General features: G+C 43.8%; 1 pseudogene; it reads right to left on the reverse strand.

Annotated features, from left to right (window-relative positions):
- Positions 1-319: 319 nt before the first annotated feature.
- LOC108300757 lies at positions 320-5,797 on the reverse strand (annotated as a pseudogene).
- Positions 5,798-8,110: the final 2,313 nt, after the last annotated feature.

The following is an 8,110-nucleotide window of genomic DNA, read 5'->3' on the forward strand; positions in this document are numbered from 1 at the left end:
GTCTGTTCACTTTGTCAACTGCTTCTTTTGCTGTGCAGAAGCTTTTTAGCATTATGTAATCTCATTTGCCTATTCTTACTTTAGTTGTCTCTGCTTTTGAAGTTTTACGCCCAGAAAATCTTTGCCCAGACCAATGTCATAAAGTACTTTCCCGATGTTTTCTTCTAGTAATTTTATAGTTTCAAGTCTTATGTTTAGGTTTAAATCAATTTTGATTTGATTTTTATCCATGGTGAGAGACAGGGGTTTCTTTTTTTTTTTTTCCTCTGAACTTTTTATTGGCCTCCTGCTTCCCAAAGTGTACCCTAATTCTGCTGGCTTAACGATTCAGAACTTTGATGTTGTTGGTCTCAGATATCACTTTGCCATCCCCTATCTGGTGAGTGGTGGTCTTTTGGATGGTTTGCATGGAGTTGCTCCTGTCCAGAGCATCAACAAGATTGAAGTCCTCGCCATCTTCCAGCAGGCTGCAGTAGGTGGCGCTCTCAGCCTCCAGCTTGACCTTGATGCTCAGCAGGACCTCATACTCCTGGTCTTGGTTCTGTCCCTCTGCCCAGGTCTGTGCCAGCTCTGACTCCAAGTGCAGCAGGATCCCAGTGAGCTGCTCCATCTGCAGGGCATAGCGGGCCTCTACCTCCCTCAGGCTGTTCTCCAAGCTGGCCTTCAGATTTCTCATGGAGTCCAGGTCAATCTCCAAGGACTGAATTGTACGTCGCAGCTCCGTGAGCGTCATCTCAGCAACTCCAACCTCAGCAGACTGCGTTGGTAACCACTGTGGTGCTCTCCTCAATCTGCTGAGACCACTCCTTGTCTAGCTCCTCTCGGTTCTTCCAAGCCAGCTCGTCGTACTGACTCTGATGTCTGCCGTGATCTTGGCAAGGTCCTGAGACTTGGGGGTGTCTGCCCCCATGGTCAACCCAGAGCTGGCAATTGGGGTTGTAGGCCTTTTACTTCCTCTTAGTGTTTCTTCTTCATAAAGATCAGCTCCTCCTTGAGAGCCTCGATCTCTGTCTCCAGCTGCAGCTGAGTGACATTGGTGTCATCAGTGACCTTGCAGAGCTCATGGATGTCACTCTTCACAGACTGGCACATGGCCAGCTTCTCAAACTTGACTCTAAAGTCATCAGCAGCAAGACGGGCATTGTTGATCTGCAGAACAATGTGAGCACTGTTCACAGAATTTGCGAAGATCTGAGCCCTCAGGTCCTCGACGGTCTTAAAGTAATGGCCTCCGTCTCTGACATGGGTTCCCTTCTTCTGTAGGTGCTCCCAGACTTTTCTCTCCAGCTTCCAGTTTCTCTGTCTCGTGCCTGCATAGATGCTGGCCGCGCTGCTGACAGGTCAGGCACCATAGCTGGGTGCCTGGACAGAGCCCAGGGACAAGCACAGCAGCTGTGGAGAAGGTGGGGCAAGTGGTGAAGCTCAGGCTGTCCTGGGAGGAGAGCGAGAGGACAGGACTCAGGCTTTGCTGATGACCAAGAAGATCATTCATCTTCTTGGTTAAATTTACTCCTACATTTTTTATAGCTGTTGTAAATGAGACTGATTTCTTGATTTCTTTTTCCACTAGTCTGTTGTTGGTGTATAGAAGTACGACTTATTTTTGTACATTCATTTTTGTACTCAACTTTGTTCAATTTGCTTATCAGTTCTAAGAGTTTCTTGGTGGAATGCTTAGGGTTTTCTACATATAAAATCATGTCATCTGCAAATAGGGCAGTGTAGCTTCCTCCTTTCTAATTTGAATGCCCTTTCTTTCTTTCTTTTGCTTAATTACTCTGGCTAGGAATTCCAGTACCATGTTGAATAAGAGTGGTAAGAGTGGGCATCCTTGTCTTGTTCTAGTTCTTGGAGAAGAAACTTTCAGCTTTTCCCCGTTCAGTATAATATTAGCTGTGAGTTTGTCATATATGGCCTTTATTGTTTTGAGGTATATTTTCTCTATACTTAATTTGTGGAGGGTTTTTTATCTTGAAGGGAAGTTGAATTTTATAAAATGCTTTCTCTGCATCTATTGAGATGATTTTTTGTGCTTTACTCTTTTGATATGATGTATCACATTTATAGATTTGCATATGCGAAACCATCCTTGCATCCCTGGAATAAATCACACTAGATCACGATGAATGAACTTTTTAATGTGCTGTTGGACTCAGTTTACTAGTATTGTGTTGAGGATTTTTGCATCTATGTTCTTTGGGGACATTTACCTATGTTTTCTTATATTGTTGTGTTCTTGACTGGTTTTGGTATCCAGATGAGCTGGCCTCAAAGATGCATTTGGAAGAATTCTCCCCTTATCAACTTTCTGGAAAAGTTTAAAAATAATTGGTATAGTTCTTCTTTAAATGTTTGGTAGAATTCAGCAGTGAAACCATCAGGTCCTGGACTTTGATGAGAAACTTTTACTACTGATTCGATCATGTTGCTCATAATTGCTCTATTCAGGTTTTCTGTTTCTTCTTGGTTCAAACTTGGTAGGTTGCACATGTCTAGGAATTTATCCATTTCCATTACATTTCTCGTATCTTTGGTGTATAGTTGTTCATAGTAGTCTCTAACAATCTTTTGCACTTCTGTAGTATCAGTTGCATTGTCTCCTTTTTTTCATTTCTGATTTTATTTTTTTGGGTGTATTTTCTTTTTGTCTTGATTAACCTACCTAATGGTTTGGCAATTTTGTTATCTTTTCAGAAAACCACCTTCTTATTTCTTTTGTATTTTTTTGTCCCAGTTCTGTTTATTTCTGCTCTTACCTTTGTTATTTCTTTTCTCCTACTAATTTTGGGATTTGTTTGTTCTTGATTTTCTAGTTTCTTGAGATGCATCATTAGGTTGTTTATTTGTAATATTTCTGATTTTCTATGTAGGCATTTATTGCTGTAAACTTCTCTCTTAATACTGCTTTTGCTGTATGCCATAGGTTTTGGTATGGTGTTTCTCCTCAGTGAATGTGTTGCCATACATCACTATAGAATGTACTTCTATCACAAATATCTGTGTCTTCCAGTGATCTATGCATGGCACATAAGGTAGTTTATTAATGCAATATTTCCATTCCCTGACTACATTTGTGTATCAGAAATTTTACTACAGTTTACTACATACTTGCTGCTGGATATACAATCGTGAGTGAAATAAAGAGCCCTGTTCTTATGGACCTCATGGTTTAGTGGAGGAAACAGATATTACTGAGATGCTCATGTTAATGAAATAATCCCAGCTGTAGTAAGTGAGCCAAAGGAAAAGGCAAGCCACATGATGATACTGACACCAAGGCGGAAAGCCTGTACAAATGCGGACTAAGTTCTGTACAGAAGAGGCAGGAATTGTCTAAAATGTTCAAATCTGCCTTGCTCATATCTACTGTTTTTTTTGAGAGTGTCTGTGGCTCTCTTAAAAATCACCCCGTCCCCCATGGCAACCAACAGACACAGTAACTGACACACACAGAAAAGGTGCCCAATTCATGTCGCACTAGACGTTACGCTTCAGCCCAAGTCTGGGATGGGTTCTATGCTTTCTCTCCTAAATGGCCTTCCTTCCTCTCACCTCTCTCCCACAAAATGCAGTAAATTCCACCAGAAGCCGCACATAACCTACAACTTAAATTTCCTAAATATGGTTTTCTCTGAGTCAATTCCCTCCTCACAAAACAGCCAGAAGCTCTGACTTTCTCACAGCTGACATTCTAGTCCTGACCGTTACTCCAGGATCTCCAGGACATCCTCCGGCGCCCTTTCAGTCCCACCTCCCATAGGCCCCCATGCAAATCCTGTGGGCAAAGAAGTATACCTACCAACCTTGGAATAGACCTTGTTTATCTCCCTTCTCTGCCTCTGTTCCATGCCTTTGCTCCATGCCATCCAGGCATCCGAAGTGGCTTTCTTGCTTGTCAGCAAATGACGCCTTCCTTAAAACAAAATCATCAACTTTTCAGGTATTAAACGAAATACAATACAAATAATGCTTTCACTTTTTTTTTTTTTTTTTTTTTTTGACATGGAGTCTCACTCTGTCACCAGGCTGGTGTGCAGTGGTGCCCTCTCAGGTCACTGCAACATCTGACTCCAGGTTCAAGCGATTCTCCTGCCTCAGTCTCTCAAGTAGCTGGGACTATAGGAGTGTGCCACCACACACAGCTAATTTTTGTATTTTTAGTAGAGACAGGTTTTCACCATGTTGGCCAGGCTGGTCTCAAACTCCTGACCTCGTGATCCGCCCACCTTGGCCTCCCAAAGTGCTGGGATTACAGGAGTGAGCCACCGTGCCTGGCCTGCTTTTACTTTTTTTAAAAGAAACATCGACAAAACAAATAATGCTTTGTTTTAAACCTCCGTGCTTAGCAAAATAAAAAGTGATACTTACATGTTAGTCCTCTTACTAAAAAAAATTTATTTCGCTGATCTTTTGAACTGTAGATTCAGGAAAGCACAGCACTACAAAGAAGTCTCCCTTTGAAGACCCTAGCCTGACTCCATTTGAGAGAGAAAATTGGCCCACATGTGGGAGGACTGGCCTGAGGCACCTGTGAGGCCAACCCAAGAAATCTTGAGATGGCCAAGAGCGCTTTCTCCTGTCTGCTAAGATTGCCCTCAGAGTTCTGGTTTCCTGTCTGAGGATCTACATCTTCTTTAGGCTACTGGCTGAACAGATGTGGTCTTCCCACAGGGCTGTGGTCTCAGCTTTGCAGGCCTGTATGGAGCAACCACATTAGAACATGATATGCGTAGGAAAAATTATCAATGTATATAATGATGACAATATCATTTTGAAATCCCTCAACACACTGCCTTCTTCTATATTTTCTTATACTTACCTTCCCCCTAATCTTTAGCGCTTTCCAGTTGCCTCGGAGAGGTTTAGGACTGTTACAGAGGGAGTCCAAAAAAAATAAAAGGAAGAAGAAAAGAAGAAACAGTTAATTATCAGCTTCTAAACAGAATTTGGGGACTTTTTGGCCAGGTAGTAGCTAAAAAGCTAGGCTTTGTAAGAGAGAGAAAAGATGTTCTAAATACCTCGATTTTGGAGTTTTTTTGTTGTTGTTTTGTTTTGTTTTTGAAATGGAGTTTCACTCTTGCCCAGGCTGGAGTGCAGTGGCGTCATCTCGGCTCACTGCAACCTCTGCCTCCTGGCTTCAAGCAATTCTCCTGCCTCAGCCTCCTGAATAGCTAAGACTACAGGCACATGCCACCAAGCCTGGCTAATATTTGTATTTTCAGTAAAGAATGGCTTTCACCATGTTAGCCAGGCTGGTCTCGCACTCCTGACCTCAGGTGATCTGCCTCCCAAAGTGCTGGGATTACAGGCGTAAGCCACTGTGTCCGGCCAATCGTGGAGTTGTACACATGGAAAGACAAGAAGAGAAAGAAGAAACCCCCTCCTCGCTATTCATCCCAGGGGACTACTTATGAGAAAAGGAAAAGAGAGGTAAGGGAGGCCAAATTAATCTCCCTTTTCCTGATCCTGCCCAAAATGAAGAGGTTTGTCAAGCAGGTAGAGGAAAGGCTGAGGGCTTCTAAATATCGCATCTTTGGGGACCTGGGAGGAGTTCACCTGATTGGCTGCCTGACACCACTCTGGGAGTGTCTATTATCAAAGTTTAACTCAATAACACAGCATACTTTGCAGGGAAAGGGGTGGAATATAATTTCCTGAGCTGCCCCCAAGACCAGTATGGAATAGACTGGACCAAGGAGTTGCGACATACTGCAGAGAAGAGGCCTGGGAAGCAGCCGAGCTGGTAGCCACCAGGCTTCCTGGCACTGGCCATCACAAGGGAAAGGTGAATCAGCATCGAGGCTAGAGAGAAACACTCCAGTGAAGAGCCAGATGGAGGATGTATGGTCTTGAGAGGCAGCCAGAGTGGAGTCTGAGTCATCAGGGAAAATGAGCAGGCCCTGCCAAGCCAGGAGGACCCAAACCTCAGGTACTATAGATACAGCCTCAATAGCAGGCACTCACACAACTCCCGGGATTGAGCCTGTCTCACCCTCAAAAGAAGTATCCAGGAAATATCCAGACTACCCACCCACAGCAGAAATCTGCAAAGATGCGGAAGCTACTGCATGGATACCAGGACCCCACCTCCTCTCTGTCTCTATGGGGTCACTTAGCCACAACTCCATCAGAAACTCAGACACCATCGACAGAAAAAGGAATGCAGATATCTAAATCACTAAGCATTATTTACCTAAAGGGATGGACCGTTTACATAACGTGTCTATTTAGGTTGCTGACACCTATAATTCCAGTACTTTGGGAGGTCGAGGCAGAAGGATTTCTTGAGCCCAGGATTTTGAGACCAGCTTGGGCCACAAAGCAAGACCCACATCTCAATAACAACAACAACAACAAAAATAGTGGCTTGCACCTATGGTCCCAGCTACTCAGGAGGCTGAAATGGGAGGATCCCCTGAGGCCAGGAATTCGAGGTTGCAGTGAGCTATGATCATCCACTGCACTCCAGGCTACGTGACAGAGTGAGACCCTGTCTCTAAATAAATAAATAAGTGAGTAAGTAAATGGGTGCACCAGAGTATTTTCCCCTTTATTCAGTGATTGGAGGCTCATAAGGAAGAGAAGAGCAATTCTAGAGAAATGAAGATGCTACCTCTTCTTTGCACATCTGTGAGTAGGGTGAAAAAAATCTGCAACCCTTCATATATACCGGTGTTGCCAGTTTTTCCCATCCTCTCCCGTCCTCCTCCCCACTGCTAAATTTGGTGCTGCTTGGGCTGCTCAGTTCCTCCTATCCACCCACACCCAACTGTGGAGAAGAGCGTGGAGGGTCCAGATCGGATCTCTGGGACTTTCGATGCAAAATTTAAAAAAATAAGAGAGGAATAGAAATGCCATAAGCCACATGGGTACACTCTAGGAGAAAAGAATAGAAGGAAGCTTTTCTTGCAAGAGGCAACTGAAACTGGGGGCCACTGATGTGTTCAGAGGCGTCAAGTGGGTGGGAGAGCATGATACTCTGGGGAAAGAGAGTGAGGGATCTTGGTTTTGTTGGATGTTGGAGAAGATAAGAGGAAAAACATTTGGATAAGAACTGCTGCAGCCTGATGTTGTGACACACACCAATGGTCCCTTCAACTTTGGTGGCTGAAGCAAGAGAATCCCTTAAGCAGCAGTTTGAGACCCAGCTAAGCAACATGGCAAAACCCCATCTAAAAAAAAGAGCTGCTCTAGATTATATATATGGATCTCATTTTTTTTTTTTTGAGACGGAGTATCTCTTTATAGCCCAGGCTGGAGTGCAGTGGCGTGACCTCAGCTCACTGCAACCTCCGCCTTCTGGGTCCCAGTTCAAGCAATTCTCCTGCTTCAGCCTCCCAAGTACAGGTAGCTAGGATTACAGGTGCACACCACCATGCTGAGCTAATTTTTGTATTTTTAGCAGAGATGGGTTTTCACCATGTTGGCCAGGCTGGTCTTGCACTCCTGACCTTGTGATCCACCTGCTTTGGCCTCTCAAAGTGCTGGGATTACAGGCATGAGCCACTGCACCCAGCTGTTGGATCTCGTTTTTTAACACTAGAATTCTTATCTGGACTTTGCTTCTTTGAGCTCTACCCACTCAGGCACTGAACAACACAGACCTCAGCATTGACAGGTTTACAAACACAATGATCCTGTTAATACAAGAGATGTATTAACATACAGCAGAGATTCTCAATGGGGAGGTGATTTGTCTCCCAGAGGATATGGCAGTGTCTGTAGACATTTCTGATAGTTACAACTGGAAGATGCTGATGGCACCTAGTGGATAGAGTCTAGGGTGCTATCAAATGCCCTTTGATGCACAGGGCAGTCCCCAACAAGAAAGAATCACCCATCCTAGCCAAAATGTCAATAGCGCCCCAGTCAGGAAACCCTGAAATAGAGAAATGGAGGAAGAGCAGTTGTTTCCTTACAGCTTCCTTTTCCAACGACAAAAGACAGCTTTCGAAACAGGTTTTCAAGTGTGTGATATTAATTCTTAATCAGCACTACATACTTAAAATAATCTCAGCCAAACCATAGAAATCAATTTCCTAAAACCCTTTAAGGTAGAATAATTCCCATTGAAGAATTCCAGATCCTATGGAAGAAACAGAGTTGAAAA

This window comes from Cebus imitator, unplaced genomic scaffold (genome assembly GCF_001604975.1).
Source record: "Cebus imitator isolate Cc_AM_T3 unplaced genomic scaffold, Cebus_imitator-1.0 Scaffold30, whole genome shotgun sequence".
NCBI classification, from domain to species: domain Eukaryota; kingdom Metazoa; phylum Chordata; class Mammalia; order Primates; family Cebidae; genus Cebus; species Cebus imitator.